Source organism: Somniosus microcephalus, chromosome 18, assembly GCF_052327205.1.
Source record: "Somniosus microcephalus isolate GS21.2 chromosome 18, FLI_Smic_1.0, whole genome shotgun sequence".
Taxonomy (NCBI): domain Eukaryota; kingdom Metazoa; phylum Chordata; class Chondrichthyes; order Squaliformes; family Somniosidae; genus Somniosus; species Somniosus microcephalus.
The window spans coordinates 20,085,575-20,106,397 of NC_141004.1; the positions used below are offsets into that span (position 1 = coordinate 20,085,575).

The window sequence follows — 20,823 nt, forward strand, 5'->3', positions numbered from 1 at the left end:
CGAGTGGGGAAGGCCCAACTCCTGCTGCACTCATTGCCAATCGCTCTATGGGGTCCATCAACAGGCATTAAGCCCCTACATTTACATATTTAAAGGGCTTAATTCTTGTTTTAGGACGCCTAAAAAAGTGCCCCCACGAATTTAGCAGTGGGATCAACGTCTGTACAGCTTGGGTGCAGGCCACCCCACTGCTAAATTGTTCTGCTTGGCGCCTGGAGCAAAGGTGCAACACATATCAATTTTTACCTCGGACAATGCGAATGACTAACAGCAGATGGATAAGTAGAATGGGAAGCATGGAAAACTGACAAAGGGGAAGCAGGCCCCAGTGGCCCGGAAGTCTGGTGGAAGAAAAAAAGGTCAACACCAAGGCTGCAGGCCACCTCACCAGCTCGGTGTTCCAATGAGAGGCCCCCAACCCAAGCACCAACCCGCTTCCCTCTCGCATCCTCGGAAATGCCGGCACACCCACTTGAAATGGGAAGTACGTCTTGATGTTGGCTAAGAAAAAAAAAAATCACCCAAACCACACTCGCTCTTCTTTTGATTATACTTCTACTGGAGGCAGGCAAAAATTAAATAACTTAGTAACGCTCTCTTCTATATCTTAGACTAACCGTATGTGCACCACTTTTTGTGGCGCTCACAGAGTTGCCACCAAGTCATTTGATAGCCCAGTAGATTGCAGGAGGAAGTGGTTTAAAAAGACCATTTGTTCCCCACAGCACTCCCCTCAATTTACAGGCCCATTCACGGGCACTGTGCAGCGCCTTTAAACGCACATGTCTCTTGATATTCCCTTTCTTTCTGTGAAAGTCCTGTAGGCCCATCTAAGCTCATCCTATCCATTATCCTATCTTTTGTCCATCTACATCCGCCTTGACCTCTCTCGACCACACCATCCTCCACCAACTCCTCTCCCCTCACTCTCCAGCTCCATGGGATTGCTCCAGCATGATTCCACTCCTACCTATCCCAGTATAGCAACTCCAGCAATGGTTTCGCTTTGCATCCCTGCACCATTGCCTCTGGACTCCCCCAAGTTTCTATCCTTGGTCTCTTTGCTGCCTCTCAGAGACACCAGCTTCTACATGTTTGCCAATGAGAACCAGCAAAAACAACAACTTGCAAGAGATGATCTGCAGCCTTAGTGTTAGTGCCTTTAATGTGGTAAAACGTCCCAAGGCTCTTCACAGGAGCGTCGTCAAACAAAATTTGAACACCGAGCCACATAAGGAGATATTAAAACAGGTGACCAAAAGCTTGGTCAAAGAGGTAAATTTTACGGAGCGTCTTAAAGGAGGAAAGAGAGGCGGAGAGGCGGAGAGGTTTAGGCAGGGAATTCCAGAGCTTAGGGACTAGGCCACTGAAGGCATGGCCGCCGATGGCGAAGCGATGAAAATTGCTTTTCAATAAGGTCCTCCCAACCCACGGCTTCAATTTTGGTCATTCCTTCCAATGGTTTGGTTTCATTTACCCAACTATGAAGTACCCTGGGCCGTTTGTCATGTTAAAGGCATCAAGGCAAGTCAGTTGTAAACAGCACCGCCTCATGCACCACCCTCCCCAACTGCTCATAGTGCTAACTCCGAGGGGAGGCAATACCAAGAGAAAAAGAAACAATTGAGTATGGGTTTACACATCAGATGGCTAAATCAGTGCTCACAGATGCATAGCTTTTGCTCAATCAATTGGTTTGGTGAAAAATCAGTCAACATTGTTTTTAAGCTTCCGAGAAGATAAATGCACTTGTACGAAGATACAAATCAATTTACCGAAAGACCTCAGGCCAGCAGGTCCATTGACAAAAAGCAATTCCCAATTTCACAAGAGGAAATCACGTTATAGTTTGGAGAAACTCCAGCTGCAGCATTTAGTCATTAACAGGTTTGTTGACATGTACCTGCTTTTCAGTAAGCTCGCTTAAAAAAAATATCAAGAGTTTGATTAAAGAAGGTGACTTATTAAGTCCGGTGAGATTTAGAGATGATTTCCAGCCATCTGAATTGTGAAAACCTGAGACAAAGTCCTCTATTATATTTAGTGAAATATTCCTAAATTATTTACTCGGTGAGAATGTGGAACTTGCCACCACATGGAGTGGTTGAGGTGAAAAGCATTTCAGGGGAAGCTAGATAAGTACATGAGGGAGAAAGGAATAGAAGGATATGTTGATAGGGTGAGATGAAGTCGGGTGGGAGGAGGCTCGCGTGGAGCATAAACACCGGCACAGACCTGTTGGGCCGAATGGCCTGTTTCTGTGCTGTAAAATTCTATGTAATGCAATCCTATCACCAGTTTCAGAGTTACTGCTTGCCGCAAACTAATATTCAGTGACTGACTCTTTCCAGACACGCTCAGGATTCTGACTGGGACAATTCGCAAAAGGAACCTGATGCTGTTGAGAGGAAGCCGCTTGTCAAGCCCAGTGTTCCCAGGTCATGACCAGGCTTTTCCTGCAGGCGACAATTTGTTTTCCTGTATTTCCTTGTTGGTTTTCGAATATATTTTGTTGTAATCACGTACAAGTAGGAACGCACCTGGACAAGGATAGGAAGAATTATGTTGTTAAAGACTTATAAATCTAAAGGTGCTTGCATGTATGTAAACTGCAAAAGAAATGCAGGTTTAACTTGGAAACCAGAAAGGAAAAGTAATGTGTTCGCAACTGTTTCTGACTTCATTTTCTTTTCTGTGTCTCGTCTGATTTTTTTTCTCTAACATTTTCTTGATTCGTATTTCTCTCTTGAATTTGATTTTCTCTCTCTCTTGAATTTGAGTTTCTTTCCCTCTTGAATTTGATTTTCTCTCTCTCTTGAATTTGATTTTCTCTCTCTCTTGAATTTGAGTTTCTTTCCCTCTTGAATTTGATTTTCTCTCTCTCTTGAATTTGATTTTCTCTCTCTCTTGAATTTGATTTTCTCTCTCTCTTGAATTTGAGTTTCTTTCCCTCTTGAATTTGATTTTCTCTCTCTCTTGAATTTGAGTTTCTTTCCCTCTTGAATTTGATTTTCTCTCTCTCTTGAATTTGAGTTTCTTTCCCTCTTGAATTTGATTTTCTCTCTCTCTTGAATTTGAGTTTCTTTCCCTCTTGAATTTGATTTTCTCTCTCTCTTGAATTTGAGTTTCTCTCTCTCTTGAATTTGAGTTTCTTTCCCTCTTGAATTAGATTTTCTCTCTCTCTTGAATTTGAGTTTCTTTCCCTCTTGAATTTGAGTTTCTTTCCCTCTTGAATTTGAGTTTCTTTCTCTCTTGAATTTGAGTTTCTTTCTCTCTTGAATTTGATTTTCTGCCTTTACAAACATTTTGCGGCCTCTCGCCCTGTTACTCACTTTCCTTCTCCCAGCGCCTTTTAGTTGTGGGGGGGGGGGGGGAAGATTTACCCGACACATTGTAGCAAACTTGCAAACCCAAGGGTGGATATTGGTAGGCGTCGTGCCTGTTTCTCGTTGGGCCTGTTCCGCTCAGGACTCTTCAGCAGCCCCCGTGGCCACCAAGGAAAGGAAAGTTTATTTTTAAAAACACCCACCTTCCTGTGGGGCCAGAAGGAGCAGGCGTGCGCTTACGACTGTATACTCATTATGATCAGCCTCCCCACCACAGCCCGCTCCAACCTCTCTCCCGGGACTTACCTGTGGGTCACTGCTGGTGAGGCAAGTGGCCCGACACTCATGACCCATTTGTGGATTCGCAACAGAGGCTGGCAGCTCGCACATAAAATGCAAATGAGGCTCCAAGACCAATTTTGGGCCGCCCTTGGGCCTCTTGGTTTGGGCGCGCTGCTCCTACCACGCTGAGCCTGGGCCCAGCTTCGAAATTCTACCCCCCATTCATATAAACATTTGTGATTTGTCTACGGTTACCCACAGGCCCTGACTATTTTTTTATTCGTTTATGGGATGTGGGCATCGCTGGCAGGGCCAGCATTTATTGCCCATCCTTAATTGCCCTCGAGAAGGTGGTGGTGAGCTGCCTTCTTGAACCGCTGCAGTCCTTTTGGTGAAGGTACTCCCACAGTGCTGTCAGGGAGGGAGTTCCAGGATTTTGACCCAGAGACGATGAAGGAACGGCCGATATACTTCCAAGTCAGGATGGTGTGTGACTTGGAAGGGAACTTGGAGGTGGTGATGTTCCCATGCGCCTGCTGCCCTTGTCCTTCTAGGTGGAAGAGGTCGCGGGTTTGGGAAGTGCTGCTGAAGAAGCCTTGGCAAGTTGCTGCAGTGCATCTTGTAGATGGTACACAGTGCAGCCACGGTACGCCGGTGGTGGAGGGAGTGAATGTTTAAGGTGGTGGATGGGGTGCCAATCAAGTGGGCTGCTTTGTCTTGGATGGTGTTGAGCTTCTTGAGTGTTGTTGGAGCTGCACTCATCCAGGCAAGTGGAGAGTATTCCATCACACTCCTGAATTGTGCCTTGTAGATGGTGGAAAGGCTTTGGGGAGTCAGGAGGTGAGACACTCGCCGCAGAATACCCAGCCTCTGACCTGCTCTTGTTGCCACAATATTTATGTGGCTGGTCCAGTTAAGTTTCTAGTCAATGGTGACCCCCCAGGATGGTGATTGTGGTAAACCACTGTAGTTCAGTGTTCACTTGTTGTTGTTGTTGTTGTCGTTCACTCTTGTTTCACTGTTACGTCTGACTATGCCTCAGCTGACTCCGCCCTCGGCTACCGAGTATAAGGACGGCCGCATGGCAGCTCCAGGCATTCGGTCGTCCACTAGAGGCATAGTATAAGATTCGCAATTTTCAGCAAAAAAATCACGCAAGAAAACTGGATAAAATAAGACTGTTTATTGACCAAAGTAAGCTTGCACAGAAAAACCTTTGATAAAAGGGCATACAAAATGGCCGCCAGGCCCCGTGATCAGTTTATGAACCATTTTATTTCTGTTACTGCAAGCCAGACAGGCTTGTGGATTGAAGACAGTGAGCCCGCGAAAGCCAGTATCTGGGAACCGAAACTCAGAGCAACAGCATACATATTCAATGGATTATAAGTACAGGATGGGGCCCATCAAGATATGGGCGGACAATGTAAAAACACTTATACCCATTTATCGTACAAAGGAAAAACCGTTTAGCAGCCATCAAGGAAAATGTCCGGACCGATCAATATGCGAACCGAGCCGCGGTGACAATGCAAAGGACATTAACAGACATTATCGGCCAGGAAGGCCAGTTCAAGTTATCACCGGCTCCGTTACAAGACAAAGCGCCCCTGCAGAGATTCCTGCCCGCCAAAATTAATACAAAGACAGGACTATGATTTGGCGGGAGATAAGACTGTCCCAAAAGAGTATAACTATGGATTGAAAGTCCATCTAAGTCACTTCTTCACTGCTACGGCTTCTTGTTGGGCGACTTCAGGCTTCCATTTCTTCAAGAACTTTCTTCTACGAGGAACGAACGAAGGGCGGACGGTGCCCGGATCGGCGCCTCTTCCACTTCGGCAGATCGATGAAAACGTTTTCGTCTTTTTAAAGACGGACGTTTTCGGAAAAAGGACAACGTGGCCGGTGTTCAGCCAAACAAGGCTTGGCCACGATGAGAAGACGACAAGGGTGGCCTGGGTACTGGGGTCGGGAGATCATCGACGACCCAGGCCGACGGAGAAGAAACCCTCTGGAGAACCGGCGATCGATGCCACAAGATTCTCCCATGTGCATAACCTGCATCTAGGTCTACTCCATGAACCAAAATCCACGATTGTGGATCTCAACCTTGACGAGCGCTCATCGAGGCTGGGTCTACCCCACCGCCTCGAGGGAGGAGAGAATATCGACTGCGCCAGAAGCTTCCAATCCACGTGACGATGGGAAGCGGTGTCAAAAAGTCTGCGAACCCCTTTTCGCGATTTCGAGAGTGGTGAGCATGATCCCAAGTTCCCCAGGTCGAAACTTAGTTTAGGTATAGGGGAGGGAGTTAAGGGAAATCGTAATGTGTTCCCCCTTTTACGATGTGCCGTGTGTTCCCCATTTCCATAGAGTCAAGTTCATAAATTTGTGCATGATTGTAGTTACTTTAATCTGTGCCTATGACATGTATTTTGTAATGCTTCAAACTGTTCAAAAATAAAAGCATCCATTTCATGCTATTCAGCCTGGTCTATTGAGTCCTCTTCTCTGCACTACTGTTCTCTGCATCTAAGTCCAAGGTCTAGAACCGTAGGGGGGGGTGGGTCGAACCACTCAAGGGTAATTCTTGCACGAAGCCTGGCAGGGGGCCAGAACGGGCAAGAGAGCAGAAAAACCCCCTACAATAGTCCTGATCTGTCTGAAGTGCAATTCAGTAGTTAATAAAAGCCTGTCGTTCTGAACTCTGCTCGGCCTCTTATTAGAATTGATAGCGCATCAATTTTATTAACTACTGAAAAAAAAAAATAATAATAATAACGATGCTGCAGATACTTAAGATCAAGTGCCTGGAACTCGACCCGCAAGAACCGGACTCGACTGCTAAGTTCTCGCACTGGCTGAACTGTTTTGAGTCCTTTCTGGCTGCATCCGGCGAGACCGTCGCCACCGACGCCGACAAGCTCAGGGTGCTGAATTCTAAAGTAAACCACCGAGCTTTTGCCCTTATCCGGGATGCTACGAGCTACCAGGGGGCTATCGACATTTTGAAGGAGCAATACGCACGCCCGGTCAACTATGTTTACGCAAGACATCTCCTGGGGTCTCGCAAACAACAGCCCGGGGAACCCACAGAAGCATACATACGGGCGCTGAAGGAACTCGGCCGAGCCTGCGAATGCAAGCAAGTATCAGCCACGGAACATACGGAGGAGCTCATCCGTGACGCCCTCGTTGCGGGCCTCAGGTCCACTCACACACGGCAGCGACTGCTGGAAAGTAGCAAGCTCGACCTGAAGAAGGCGATTTCACTCACCCTTTCGTTGGACGTAGCCCACCGGAACATGGAGGCCTACTCCCCGGACCGCGCGGCCGCCTCATGGATGCCGCAGCCGCCGCCATCTTGGGACGCGGCGCCGCCACGGGCCCCGGCCTCAACTGCTGCAGCGATGTCCCGCCCGAGCCAGAAATGTTATTTCTGTGTCCAAACCAAACACCCCAGGGCGCGCTGCCCGGCGAAAAACGCGGTCTGCTCTGCCTGCGGTAAGAAGGGACACTACGCTGGCGTCTGCAGAAGTCAGAAGACCCCTACCTCCAGCAGCGCCGCGTGCGATTCGTGGGAGCGGCCATCTTGCCTTCCTCCAGCCTCGTGGGGATCGGGATCGTCATGGGCGCCGCCATTTTGTCCTTCTTCTCCGACGCCGCCATTTTGTCCACCATTTTGCCAACGGGCCCCCGACTCACCCACCGCCGCCTCACCGGGGTTCTACAGCGACGCTCCCGACTCCACAGCGGCCTCCATTATGCTGGATCAATCCAGACCCCATCAGCTAGCCAGGTCCACGATGGACATCCAGGTAAATGGCCGCGCCACAACTTGCCTTTTTGATTCCGGGAGCACGGAGAGCTTCATACACCCTGATACGGTACGGCATTATTCCCTCTCGGTCCGGCCAACGCGCCATCGGATCTCCATGGCCTCAAAATCTCACTCAGCAGACGTCGGCGGCTACTGCGTAGTGACCCTCTCGGTGAAGGGCTCCGTTTATAAAAATGTAAAGCTATTCGTCCTGCCACATCTCTGCGCTGCCGTTCTGCTGGGGTTGGACTTTCATTGTCACTTTAAGAGCGTCACCTTGACATACGGTGGACCTCTTCCCCCGCTCACTGTCTGCAACCAGCAGTTTTTAAATTGCCCGCCGCGCCCCACCTGTAGTCTCTCCACCCTCAAAATCACCCCCCCCCCCGTTCGCCAACCTCACCCACGACTGCAAGCCTATCGCCACAAAGAGCAGGCGATACAGCACCGGGGACAGATCCTTCATAAGATCTGAGGTGACGCGGCTCCTGAAAGAGGGGATTATTGAGGATAGTACCAGCCCCTGGCGAGCTCAGGTGGTAGTCGTTAAGACTGGCAACAAGCAGCGCCTGGTCATTGACTACAGCCAGACTATCAACAAGTACACCCAGTTGGACGCATACCCTCTCCCCCGCATAGCCGACATGGTTAATAAGATAGCGCAATATCGCGTTTTCTCGACCATTGACCTCAAGGCAGCATACCACCAAATCCCTATCCGCCCCGAGGACCGCCAGTACACAGCTTTCGAGGCAAACGGCCGTCTTTTTCACTTCCTCAGGGTTCCTTTCGGCGTCACCAACGGTGTCTCCGTCTTCCAGAGGGAGATGGACCGGATGGTCGACGAGAATGCGTTACAGGCCACGTTTCCCTACCTGGACAACGTGACCATCTGCGGCCATGACCTGCAGGACCATGACGCCAATCTTGATAAGTTCCTTCGCACGGCCCAACTCCTAAACCTCACATACAACAAGGAAAAGTGCATATTCCGCACAGCCCGCCTCGCTATCCTTGGTTGCGTGGTGGAACACGGAGTCATCGGCCCTGACCCTGACCGGATGCGCCCATTGATGGAACTTCCCCTGCCCCACTGTCTCAAGGCCCTCAAAAGGTGCCTGGGCTTCTTTTCCTATTACGCCCAGTGGGTCCCTCATTATGCGGACAAAGCCCGTCCACTTATCAAGTCCACCTCCTTCCCCCTGACGGCGGAGGCCCGCTCAGCCTTTCACCGTATAAAAGACGACATTGCCAAGGCCACCATGCACTCGGTAGACGAGTCCATCCCCTTCCAGGTGGAGAGCGATGCATCCGACTTTGCCCTGGCCGCTACCCTTAACCAGGCGGGAAGACCCGTGGCCTTTTTTTCACGAACCCTCCAGGGCTCCGAACTCAGACACTCCTCTGTGGAAAAAGAGGCCCAGGCCATTGTGGAGGCGGTGCGCCACTGGCGGCACTACCTGGCTGGAAAACGATTTACCCTGCTTACTGACCAACGTTCAGTCGCTTTCATGTTCAACAACAAGCAGAGGGGCAAAATCAAAAATGACAAGATCTTGTACCGGCCCGGGAAACTCAACGAACCCTCAGATGCTCTATCGCGAGGCACATGCGCCACCGCGCAGATCGATAGACTACGGGGCCTCCACAATGACCTCTGCCACCCGGGGGTCACCAGGTTCTTCCATTTCATTAAAGGCCGCAACCTGCCTTACTCCATCGAGGAGGTCAGGACCATGACCAGGAGCTGCCCAGTCTGTGCAGAGTGCAAGCCGCGCTTCTATACGCCTGACAGAGCAAACCTGATCAAGGCCACCCGCCCTTTTGAGCGCCTGAGTGTCGACTTTAAAGGGCCCCTCCCCTCCTCTGACCGTAATGTGTACTTCCTCAACATAGTTGATGAGTACTCCCGTTTCCCTTTCGCCATCCCCTGCCCGGACACGACCACCGCTACGGTCATTAAATGCCTGCACAACCTCTTTGCTCTGTTCGGTTTTCCCAGCTATATTCATAGCGACCGGGGCTCGTCCTTCATGAGCGACGAACTCCGTCAGTACCTGCTCATGAGAGGTATTGCCTCAAGCCGGACCACCAGCTACAACCCCCGGGGGAACGGACAGGTTGAAAGAGAAAACGCGACGGTTTGGAAGGCGGCCCTCCTAGCCTTAAAATCTAGGGGCCTTCCGACCTCCCGTTGGCAGGATGTCCTACCTGATGCGCTCCACTCCATCCGGTCACTGCTGTGTACGGCCACCAACACCACCCCCCATGAGCGAATGTTCGTTTTTCCCCGGAGGTCCACATCCGGTACCTCACTACCACACTGGCTGACGTCTCCAGGGCCCGTCCTGCTGAGGAAGCATGTAAGGTCCCACAAAACGGCTCCCCTGGTAGAGAAGGTTCACCTCCTCCATGCCAACCCCCAGTATGCCTACGTGGCATACTCGGACGGGCGGGAGGATACAGTCTCCATTAGAGATCTGGCACCCTCGGGGTCCACTGACCCATCACCATTGCCCTCCACCACGACCCCCTTCGACACGGCCCAAAATTCAGTAGACCAAATTCTCACCCCTATCCATTCCACCCCAGTAGACGGCATGCCGCGACCCCAGGACCAGCCGGAGTCCACTCGCCCACCCAACACCAAAGGGGACGATACACCGGTGCCCGACCCCGCTCAAGACGCGTCGTTGGAAGCTGTAACATCGCAACCGTCGCCACGAAGATCTCGACGGCAAACGAGGCCGCCCGACAGACACGCCTACTCGAACTTTTGATACACTTCACCCCGCCGGACTTAATTTTAAACGAGGGGTGAATGTGGTAAACCACTGTAGTTCACTGTGTTCACTTGTTGTTGTTGTTGTTGCTGTTGTTGTTGTCGTTCACTCTTGTTTCACTGTTACGTCTGACTATGCCTCAGCTGACTCCGCCCTCGGCTACCGAGTATAAGGACGGCCGCATGGCAGCTCCAGGCATTCGGTCGTCCACTAGAGGCATAGTCCTGATCTGTCTGAAGTGCAATTCAGTAGTTAATAAAAGCCTGTCGTTCTGAACTCTGCTCGGCCTCTTATTAGAATTGATAGCGCATCAGTGATGGTGGGGGATTTGGCGATCTTAATGCCATTGAATGTCAAGGGGCGGTGGTTAGACACTGGTTGTTGGAGATAGTCATTGCCTGGCACTTGTGTGGCGCGAATGTTACCTGCCACTTATCATCCCAAGCCTGAATGTCGTCCGGGTCTTGTTGCATGCGGGCATGGACTGCTTCATTATCTGTGGAGTTGTGAATGGCACTGAACACTGTGCAGTCATCAGCGAACATCCCCATTTTTGACCTTATGATGGAGGGAAGGTCATTGATGAAACAGCTGAAGATGGGTGGGCCTAGGACACTTAACGGCAGGGCCTGATTTGCATGGGCAGCCTCTGTTTCCTACTTGCAGCCAGCCAGATTGAGAGGCTATCTGGCTGGCTCCGGGCGGGTAACTGGAGGAGCATGAGGAGGGCGTCGGAAGAGGGCTGGCGGGAGGAGCGGGGCAGGGGTTGCTGAACATCGGGGGGTCGGCCGGGTAAGCGGGGTGGGGGGGGCATTGGAAGAGGATCGGGGGTTGCTGAAGATCGGAGGCCAGAACCAGCTCGGGGGAGGGGTCTTAAGTGATCATGGGCTGGGAGCAGCACGGGGCCGGGGGGTCGATCTGAAGTTATCGGGCGCCAGGCGCAGCACGGGGTTGGCCGTAGGAACGGGAGTGGGGGTTGTCAGTTTAAGATCGGCGGTTTTGGAGCATGGTGGTGTGGCGGGGGCGGGGGGGTGGAAGGCCTCGTAGGGGGGAAATCGGAGGCCTGGGGGGGCGGCGGAGGCCTCATGGTGGGGTCTCCGAACATGGGGGGTGGGCTCGGTAGGAACGCTGGATTCAGGTGGTAAGTGTAAAGGCACTTACCTGCTGGCTCCAGCAGTCCTCGCCTTGCATTAGCTGGCGGGTTTCACGAGGCGTGCAAAACCCAACCAGCTAAAGTTAAATTCAAAATGAAGGTAAAAGCAGAGGATTCCAGCTTCATTATAATATTTAAATAGACGGCCCGCCTCCTGGCAGCGGATTGGCTGCCCGCCCCCGTTGAAACCGGAAGTGGGCGGGGTGGAGGCGGGTTCAGGTTTTTAACACTTTAACTTCCCACACGCCCCCCAACCCACCCATTTTTTTTAGGTTAAAATCCCTCATCTCTGTGATCTTTATCTCCATTCTCCCAGTCTCTCTCTCTTGCCCGCATTCCTTCTCTCACACTTTCTTGCTTTTCTTTCTGTGTTTCTGGATCTCTTTTGCTTCATGTCCTCATACTCTTTGCACCAGCTCATTATTGTAGATATGTGTTGAAAATATTAGAAGTTAGAAAGTATTTGTTGAAAATGGCAAAGAAGATTTCATAACCAGGTTAATGTTGTGAGCCCAGATTAATTGGCTTGTTCCATTTCCAACTCAATTCTACCCTGATTATCCAATGCTTTAGTTTCTTTCTCTCTTTCTCTTTCTCTCTCTCTTTTGCTTCTCACTCTCTGTCTGCCTCCTGTTGAACCCTGAACTTTCCTTGCTCTGCCCAATGCAGTCTCGATCATGTGACCCAGCAGTCGCGGCCATCAAGTTTTGAAGTCCTTGCATCACCTTGGTGGCCATTTTGAAACTAAACTGGATAAACAACAGTATTAATACACAGCATTGAACATCTGGGTTTGATGCTTAGTTACCCTTTTTGCTGCTCACATCTGGATTCCTGTTAAATACAAGAAGTGTGGTGAAAATCAAATGATCACAAGATTAAACAGATGCACAAGATTAACACAAAGGTAGTTCCCAGAATGTTTCAAAGGTTACTCAGGCTCTAGTGACAGGAAGCCCCTTGCATAGTTCCAAGTCTATTGAAGCACCTTAAAGCTGACTTTGGCATTGGTTGAGCATTAAGGGTATTTGGACAATTAATAGTAGTGCCAAGCACTAACATTAGCTTTTGCAAGTGCAGTAAAATAACTGGCAGTAAGTTAAGTCATGCAATTGATTGCAAGATGCAATCAGGCAAATTATCAACTCAACAATTAGAAATGAGCCACTTGACCTTTTCCAAGGAGATCAAATTTGACATTTCAGTCAGGAGCTTCATTAAAAGGAAAGAGGCAGTCAAGGGCTTCAGATCCCATGTGTTCCTGGCAGCTGGAGCTGTGAAGCCTCTGAAAACAAAAATCGCCTGCACAGTAAACAAAGCCTTATTGACAAAAGAGGGAAGCCAAGGACCATAGGAAGCAGCTCAAGAGCTTAAAATAGGCTGCAGGAGATGCTAGGCCGCACAATTAACTGAGAGGCAATGGCGAAGGGAGTGCAGCTGGTTAGAAAGATAATCAGTGGCCAGCTTCAGAAAGGAAGGTCGATTCAAGCTTCCAGATGCTGAGGGAGGAGGAGACCATATCGACAGGGCCCTCAGGTTCTGATGAGTACTCATGTTTGCAGAAGTTACATGCGTATTATGAATGTTTGGTTATTTTTGATTAATTTACTTTATGGCAGGAAGTTATGTATTCTCCTTCGAGATTGTAGAGTAGCTCTCCCGATGGCTTCTGCTGGGTAAGTGCACTGCACGAAGTGTTACTAACCCATACAGTTCAGGGAGGCTCTGCTTTAATTCCAGTTTCAATTAGTTGATCGCTGACAGGGTAGCAGTTGGATTAGGGTTAGGGTCCCTGTGCGGGGGAGAGTAAAGATTAACTTGTGCTCACGCTCTTGATTGCTATCCATCTGCACTTTTTAAAAAGTGCACGTGCGGACATTGGGGCAGACAGGCTTGTGTGTGTGATGCCTTCATGGTCAAATTGCCAAGACCACACTGGCTGTTTCAGTTGACCCATGAAGAATGTTCACTTTGATGAAGTTTTGGAGGACTTCTGACACATGTAACGCTGTATCCTGGCAGGAATTGCCTCTTTCTAGAGAGAAGGGGAAAGAAAACTTGAAATAAAAAAAGATTATAAAATACATTAATTACAGTAATGAGTCATGCTGGTATTATGGTAAAGTGGCAATAACCAAAGGCAATACTCAATAATTTGTGCCTAATTTTGACTTCTCCACATTTGAGAGCACTTCAGGTGACACCAATCTGAAGAAGAGGAAGAAGTTGGTGATAGGAGGGAGGAGGAGGAGGAGGAGGAGGAGGCGGAGGACATAAATGACACCTTTTTAAGTAACCATCCAATATCTGAGGGGCTCAGCACAACCAAAGCAGAAAGAAGTGTGTAATGGGCAACTGGTTGCCTGGACCTTCTAGTGGCCACCACGTAGAAACATAGAAATATAGAAGATAGGAGCAGGAGTAGGCCATTCGGCCCCTCAAGCCTGCTCCGCCATTCAATGCGATCATGGCTGATCATCCAAATTCAGTACCCGGTCCCTGCCTTCTCCCCATATCCCTTGATCCCTTTAGCCTTAAGGAATATATCCAACTCCTTCTTGAATATATTTAATGTATTGGCCTCTACTGCCTTCTGTGGTAGAGAATTCCACAGGTTCACCACTCTCTGGGTGAGGAAATTCCTCCTAATTTCTGTCCTAAATGGCCTACCCCTTATCCTTAGACTGTGACCCCTGGTTCTGGACTCCCCGACCATCAGGAACATCCTTCCTGCATCTAGTCTGTCCAGTCCTGTTAGAATTTTATAAGTTTCAATGAGATCCCCTCTCATTCTTCTAAACTCCAGCGAGTACAAGCCCAATCGACCCAATCTCTCCTCATACATCATTCCTGCCATCCCAGGTATCAGCCTGGTGAATCTTCGCTGCACTCCTTCCATGGCAAGAACGAGAAAGGGATAGGGTCCTGTTAAAACATCAACCACTATAGTGAGAGCTGACCGTCCACTTGGACAGCTTCGGACACCAGTGGGTGAAGGGTGCTCTGAGGACTCCGATCATTATTTGAGATCATTCCAGAGCCATCTTTCCTATTTTAAAGAACCAGAGGCAACACGAGGAAAACCTTTTTACGCAGCGAGTGGTTAGGATTTGAAATGGGCTGCCTGATAGGATCATAGAAAGAGAAATTTACAGCACAGAAGGAGGCCATTCGGCCCATCGTGTTTGTGCCGGCTGAAAAAGAACTCTCCAGCCTAATCCCACTTTCGCGCTCTAAGTCCGTAGCCCTGTAGGTTACAGCACTTTAAGTGCATATCCAGGTACTTTTTAAATGTGAGGAGGGTTTCTGCCTCTACCACCCTTAGGCTGGTGATACAGATTCAATAGTAGCCTTCAAAAGGAAATTGGATAAATACTTGGAGAAAGAATTGCAGGGATATGGGGGAAAAAGTGGGACTAACTGGATTGCTCTTCGACAGAGCCGCGCAGACTCGATGGGCCGAATGGCCTGCTTCAGTGCTGTATTATTCTATGATTCTATGATCATGTATAGGAGGCTACAACCTTCATATTGACCGTACAAAGTTCCAGCAAGCGTACGAGGTAGCTGGGGACAAAGGGCCGAGCAGATTGGCACTCCATGTTCGTCTGCTGACCCATCCGATTCCTCCACCGCCCAGCTTCTTCCACTCGGTGCAGAGATGTTTTCCGGCCGGACCTTGCCCGATGCCTTAGCTGGCTGAGTCAGTGGAATTGTTGGATCAACATCCAAGTGGTATTGGGGCTGATGTGCCACTCCACCCAGAAGCTGACCCCACCGAAGCTCGGAATGGTGATGACTCCAACAGAAGCGGCAGTCTGGGTCTGTGACATCACCCAGGCAGTATTGGCCATAATTATTGACCTGCGCATTATCAAAAAAATGTTTCCTGCTGTTTTTATAATAGATTTATTTCAGTAAAATGTTTTTTTTTAACAGCAGATCACAAATATGCTATTTTTCAAGGTGTTACTCGGTCAGCTCTTCCTTCTGGTTCCCTGTGTTGACACCCCAGTGTTCGTGTTTTCAGTCAGACTGAACTGTCTTCAGCTGAGTTTGATTGGATCTTGTTCAGCCAAAAAAAAGCCTGCATTTTCAGACACTGTCATCAAATTCAAAGCAGAACGGCAGAGCATTATCCGAAAGGAATATAAAAGGAGCACAGAATGAGATACGACCATTTGGCTTGTCACGCCTGCTTCTTCCACAGACTATGTACAATCTGCCCTTTCACGGACTCGGCCCTACTTATTTAATCTCCTGAGGGAAAAGTACTGTGGTCGCTGCCAAGATTCACGATTCTCAAAGGGCGTCCTGACAGAGTCCAAGAGGGAGGCTAGAGGTAGTATGGAATTTGAGCTAAAGGGGCTGACCTCTTCAACTTTGGCGCTACTTCAAGACTGCCACTTGAAAATTGCATATCGACTTCATTTGAGAATTGCCAGTATTGGCGAGGCTGGTTCTGCAAATAGCTCCCTGACCCCCAAAGATGAGCAAGCAAAAATCCAGGGGATCTGTCCCTCCCCCAAGTCTCCACTTTTCTGTCCTGCCTTTTCCAAAGATGGTAGTTCCTTGGTCGCACTGACACAGCAGCCATTGTGTTCTACAGAATTAAAAACAGAAATTGCTGGAAATGCTCAGCAGGCCAAGCAGCATCTGTTTTCAGGTCTGACATGTTGACTCTGTTTCTCTCTCTCTACAGATGTTGCCTGACCTGCTGAGTATTTCCAGCATTTTCTGTTTTTTATTTCAGATATCCAGCATCTGCAGTATTTTGCTTTTGTATAAATGTTCTACAGAATATTCGACCACCTCTGGCTGTATCTATCCTGAAAACTTCCAATCCCATTCCTAATTAAATATTTACCCAGCTCTTGTTTGAAGAACTAATGACTTTAGCCGATGAAGGAACAGACAGACAAAAAAAGAAAGCTACCTTGTTTATGTTAGACAATTACAAAGACTGACTCCCCTGATGATTCAGTTTGGAAGTGAACTACCCATTCTAAACTAGAAGGTCCAATGTTTGATTCCCAGTCTGTGTTCATGTCAACTCGGGATGGTGGTAACCAGATTGTAATTGGCTCAATGCTCCTTTTGGCTAGGAGAAGAAGAAATGGACCAGGATTCCCGCTATTCATTCCGGGTCTACTGCTGAAAAGTGCTGGCATGCGTGGACACTGGATGAAGGCTGCATTGGGCTCCGCTGTTGTTGTCCCCCTGCCCTACCACAGCTGAACAGCCTGACAACCCTCTCTGGGCTCACACGTGAGGAATGGCCACCTTGGCGATCTATCTGGTGGCAACTGGCACCTGTCAAACTGCAACCTTGCTTGGGTTGGTACCTTCAGGTGAGGAAAGAAAAAGAATACTCAATTCTGCAATGGGAAAACTGTAGGGGGTGCAGTAGCGTAGTGGTTATGTTACAGGACTAGTAATCCAGTAAGTCCTGAACTCATGAGTTTAAGTCCCACCACAGCTGGGAAATTAAATAAATCTGGAATTAAAGTTAGTATCAGTAATGGTGACCATGAAACTACCAGATTAAAAACCCATCTGGTTCGCTAATGTCCTTTTTTAGGGAAGAAAATCTGCCGTCCTTACCCGGTCTGGCCTATATGTGACTCCAGACCTACAGCAATGTGGTTGACTCTTAACTACCCTCTGAAATGGCGGAGCAAGCCGCTCCGTTGTACCAAACTGCTACAAAAACACACTTGTCACCTTTTTTTTGGTAAGTGTGTAACATGTGCGGACAACACGTCCTCGCCAGTTTCTCAGAGGACTGGAACAGCTTGTGGAGCTGTTCTCCCACAGCGCTGGTTAATATTGTCCTTAACCTTAACCACTTTAAACATTGGGTTGAAAAGACACATGTGCATAATCCTGATGCTGAATTCTGGCCTGTTGGTTACTTGGATGAGCGGTGGGTGTTTTTTTTTCTCTTTCATGGAAGGTTTCATGTAATAAGTACAAGAAACATTGTGCTTGTGTAAGCACGTCGTTAACGAGAGGATTATATTAAAACCAGCTTGTTCCTGTTGTTGCCAGTTACTGTAGAAAGGCTTTAAGAAAACAACACAAGTACTTTTTGGACGGTAGCTGTTGAAGATTCTGCCATTCCCATTTACACCTTCACTAGACCCAACTTTTGTTTATTTACTTGTCCTTTTGCCTCACACCATCATCCCTTTTATGTCATTTAATAATCACTCCTGCCTTCCACCCTATCGCAAACCTTCCCTTTTGTTTCCCTCCGCCCCTCCCTCCCTCCATTTCCCTGCCTCTGCACTTGCTTAAAACCTGTTACATCTCTAAATTTTTTCCAGTTCTGACGAAAGGTCATCGAACTGAAACGTTAACTCTGTTTCTCTCTCTCCACAGGTGCTGCCTGACCACCTGAGTATTTCCAGCATTTTCTGGTTTTTGTGCCTTGGCTGTGTGTTGCTCGACGGTCATGTATATCAGGATTCTTTCCTAACAATCACCAGCTCTCTTCCATTTTAGCTACTCAGGGAAAATTCATAATATAATAAACTTCTAAACCATCCAAAAATATGCTCCAGCCATTACCTTCTTTAACCCTTTCGAGGATGACTTATGGATCATGTCCCCAACGAAGCACCTGATTAATGGGAAGATGCTGGGAAATCTTTAGACATGTTTCCAAACCCAACGATTGCTATAACTCTGTCCACATGGGATCTGTTAATAAAGTGAAATTATAAAAAGAAACAGTAAATCATCTTCTCGACTAACTACAGGCAGCAAAACATGGGATGTTCCATTCACGTAACCTGGAAATACGCTGGTAAAACAATTAGAATTTTGATACTTGTCACCTTGTACTGTAAAAGTCTTCAAGTCCAGACATCCACGACCTAATTTGCACCTAACCCGCCCGGCAGGGTTTGGGTCAGATGCCCGGTTTACACCCCACAATTGAAGCTGTGTTTTGCGAGTGTATAGTTGGAAATGGTTGAAAGCCGTGTGATCTCCTGAAAGAGGCGAAAAAACAGATAAAAGCCATGGCTCATCAAGGGAGGAAATCGGAAAAATTTCTCCCCGTTCCTCCCCCCCCCCCCCTTATGCGATTGAAAGGAGTCCAGGAGACCACTTTGGTCCTGATTCATGTCATACAGTACCTACCTTTTTGTACGAGGTGAGCTCCACCCCAGCCAGATACAGGTCCTGCTCTTGCTTGAAGGAATTCGGAGAATCGGTATCCACCGCACAGGTCCACTATTCTCAAGAACCACCTATCCTAGTTCTGGCCTTGCGTAACTTTCGTGACCCCTGGTCCTCCCTAACCTATTTAGTTGAAACAAACTCTGCGCATACACAGTCTAATCTCTTCGTCATCCGCTAAACCTTGATCAAATGATCCCGAAGTCTGCGCTTCTCTAAAGTTTAGCGTTCCAGCTCTTTGAGCCTATCTTGGTAACTAAGATGTTTCAAACTGGGAATTAATCTTGTAATAAAAGTTAATTCCCACATTTTCAGATTTTTTTTTCCAGTAGGATTTGTAGTTTGAAGGAAACGGGCTGCGTTTTACCTCAGACACAAACTTCCATCCAGCTCACAAAGAGGAGCTTAAAGTTTTGCATCTAAGAGGTGAGATGGTGAGAATTTTTTTTAACACCGAGTTATTTTAATCTGGAATGCACAGCCCGAAAGGGCGGTGGAAGTGGATTCAGTAGTAACCTTTAAAAGGGAATTGGATAAGTTGCAGGGCTATGGGGAAAGAGTAGGGGAGTGGGACTATTTGGAGAGCTCTTTCCAAGAACCGGCGCAGGCACGATGGGCCAAATGGCCGCCTTCTGTGCTGTAAGATTCTGTGATTTTAATGGCTGAGGGTAGGAGGTAGAACTCCATGGCGTTCTCCTGATCGCATGATGCAACTTTGGCCTTCACGCTGCTCCTCCAGCGTTTCCGCTGATCTCCTGTCAAAGTTACAGTGGGAGATCCAGGGAACCCCTACGGAAATTCCGGATGAGGCATTTATCCCATCTACCTGAGCTGGATTTTAATCCAGGTCGTAGAGATTTGTTTTACTTTGTTCAACTGTTATGTTTGAGAATGTTGGTGATCTTTTCAGGCTCGTCAAGATGAGAATGACGATGCTGAAGATTTAAAATATTTTCTTAAGTTTGAAAGTGATGTAGTCCAATCTGAAACCAAGATCTTCAATCTAAACCGAGGAAACTACAAGGGTAAGAGGGACAAGTTGGCCATGGTAGATTGGGAGACTACACTAAAAGGTATGAAGGTGGACATACAATGGCTAACATTCAAGGAAATAATGCATAATTTGCAACAAACATATACTCCTCTAGGGCATAAAAACCCAAAAGGAAAAGTGATCCAACTATGGCTAATGAAAGAAATTAAAGCTAGTATTAAGTCAAAGGAGGAAGCTTATAAAGTTGCCAAAAAAAAGCGGTCAGCCTGAGGATTGGGAACTTTTTAGAAATCAGCAAAGGGGAACCAAGAAATTGATAAAGAAAGGGAAAATGGAATTATGAGCACAAACTAGTGAAAAATATAAAAACCAATTGTAAAAGCTTCTATAGGTATGTGAAAAGGAAAAGACTGGTGAAGGTAAATGTAGGTCCTTTACAGTCAGAGACGGGAGAATTTATAATGGGGAATGAGGAAATGGCAGAGAAATTAAATAAATATTTGTTTCTGTCTTCACGGAGGAAGACACAAAAAACTTCCCAGAAATACGAGAAAACCAAGGGTGTGACGAGAATGAGGAGCTTAAAGAAATTACTATTAGTAAAAAAAAAAAGTACTAGCAAAATTAATGGGACTAAAAGTCGATAAATCCCAAGGACCAGATGACCTACATCCTAGGGTTTTGAAAGAGGTGGCCATTGGGATAGCGGACACATTGGTTGTCATCTTCCAAAATTCTATAGATTCTGGAATGATTCCTGCAGATTGGAGGACAGCAAATGTAACCCCACTATTTAAGAAAGGAGGGAGAGAGAAAACGGGGAACTACAGACCTGTTAGCCTCACAACCATCTTCAGCTGCTTCATCAATGCCCTTCCCTCCAACATAAGGTCAGAAATGGGGATGTTTGCTGATTACTGCACAGTGTTCAGCGCCATTCACAACTCCACAGAAAATGAAGCAGTCCATGCCCACATGCAACAAGACTTGGACTTGGGCTTAGGCTGATAAGTGGCAGGTAACATTCGCGCCACAGAAGTGCCAGGCAATGACTATCTCCAACAAGCGAGAGTCTAACCACCTTCCCTTGACATTCAATGGTATTACCATCGCCGAATCCCCCACTATCAACATCCTGGGGGTCACCATTAACCAGAAACTTAACTGGACCAGCCACATAAATATTGTAGCAACAAGAGCAGGTCAGAGGCTGGGTATTCTGCGGCGAGTGTCTCACCTCCTGACTTCCCAAAGCCTTTCCACTATCTACAAGG

At 47.9% G+C, this 20,823-nt stretch overlaps 1 long non-coding RNA gene across 1 annotated transcript; it reads left to right on the forward strand.

Annotated features, from left to right (window-relative positions):
• Positions 1-12,572: 12,572 nt before the first annotated feature.
• LOC147105086 (uncharacterized) lies at positions 12,573-18,772 on the forward strand. Its single transcript, XR_015081757.1, has 3 exons — positions 12,573-12,903; positions 16,473-16,718; positions 17,752-18,772. It is a non-coding gene; the product is annotated as an uncharacterized LOC147105086 (long non-coding RNA).
• Positions 18,773-20,823: the final 2,051 nt, after the last annotated feature.